Below are 2,074 nucleotides of genomic sequence, written 5' to 3' on the forward strand. Positions count from 1 at the left end.
GCGATTTCTTTCTAAAAAAATATTATAAGATTGATTAAATGAATTATAAGTATACATTTTGAATAATTTTAATTTAAGGATAAATTATTTAAGAATAATTTATCGACGGATTCAATGTTGCTGATAAAATAATATATTACATTTTATGCACTTACAAATCCACAGATATGCACTGTGGCTTCGACAAAGCAAGGCAATAAGAATACACGAATTATGGACCCGCTGTTGATGTGTTTGTTCTTTCCTTTACACTCTTTACACGTATTTATCAGAATATTTACAATAAGTATAAAGATCTATCTTCTATACTACCTATATACTAATTACAATTCTCTCGACCCTTCAATTCTATCTATAACGATTATCAATGTTCTTGAGAACAATCTCTTCAAAATCGAATGAAATTAAGTAAATTGCAATTTTTTAAATTCAAGAGATGTTCTTTAAACAAAACAATTCTTTGTCTGAAAGGCATATACCACGAACACCAGATAGCAGTGGCGATTATTTCAAATCCTTTATTAAACACATGGAATCAAAAATAAACGTTTCGGTCCCAATCGGACCATCTTCAGTATTAACAGTACTATTATAATTAATTAGAATGATCTTATCATACGCAACATAATTATACAATTTAGTTAAGCCGTCAATCTTACTTAAAAATAACTTCTAGTCATATAATTTTAGCATCTGTCATTACATAAAATAATTTGTTTTTCTCTCTTCTCTCCTAAAAACGGAAGTCATGAATTTTTTCCGTCACTTATGCTTCACATTTTGCTAATCTCCTTTGTCACGTCAAAAAATCCTTGCTGCATCACACAGAGTTACCAGATTCTATCAAATTTTTTTTTTTATAATTTAATATTCCAAAAAAAAAATAGAATTTATTTTAATTATTTTCTTATCATATACCTGTGAATTTATTTTGGTGTTCAAACTTGTTTAATATTAAAACAATGTATTAAATTAATGCGGCATAATATTAATGTAAGACTTAAAATATATTTCTTAAAAGCATGTCTTAAAGAACAACTAATTCCAGTACATCTACAAGGAATTAATAATTATCAAGCAAATATAGAATTTAAAACTTCTAGATATAAAATGAATAGATTAAAACACAACTTTATATTTAAAATGATTAGAATCGAGTTACAAGATGCATATAAACATTTAAGTTATGTAAGAAATGAATTATTTAAGCATCACAGATTAGTTATGAACGCGTTGCCTGAATATTTGTCATTCTCCTTTTTCCATCATCAAGAATTTGTAATTAATAGAATGTGGCGTATAGAAAATAATAGAATTAATAAAAAATTAGTTAACTTAAGAAGAGTTACAGAACGATGGAAACGGGAGAAAATAAAACCGATAAAATTTAATGTATTGTGATCAAAATCTGTAAATTCGAATACTGAATTCATTCCTTCGTATATTGAAAAGATTTCTACTAATAAAATAGATAATATGATTATACAAAATGTATTTCAAGTTGAGATTGAACCATTGGAATTTGAAGATAAGTTTTCTTTAAATAATATCAATGATAATTGGCTTATTAACTTGAGTAACATAGAAATACCGGAGAATGTTAAAATTATATTACAATTAGGACAAAAATTTAACCTACCTAATAATAAAATGGATAATGATAAAGTGATTTTGGAATTTATTAAACATATCGAATATAATATTAATAGAGTAGAGAATAACGGGCGTCATTCGATTAGGAATGATTGCATTCAGGCATTAAAAAAATTATTTTATATTAACTCAATACAAAGTACAGACGATAATTTAATTTTACAGAAAGGAATGAAGGAAGTTAAGAAATTTGTAGATGAACACAAAGATATTCTAATTACAAAAGCTGATAAAGGCAACTCTACAGTTATTATGAATTTAGGTGAATATAAAGAAAAAATGCATGCTATGTTATCAGATAATGAAACGTACATTATTATTAAAAAAGATCCGACAAAAATGTTAACTAACCAAATACACATACTGTTGAACCGATGGAAAAACAAGGAATACATAGAACAATCTGCGTATAAAAAACTTA

The sequence above is a fragment of the Trachymyrmex cornetzi genome, unplaced genomic scaffold (genome assembly GCF_001594075.2).
Source record: "Trachymyrmex cornetzi isolate Tcor2-1 unplaced genomic scaffold, Tcor1.1 scaffold782, whole genome shotgun sequence".
Lineage (NCBI taxonomy): Eukaryota > Metazoa > Arthropoda > Insecta > Hymenoptera > Formicidae > Trachymyrmex > Trachymyrmex cornetzi.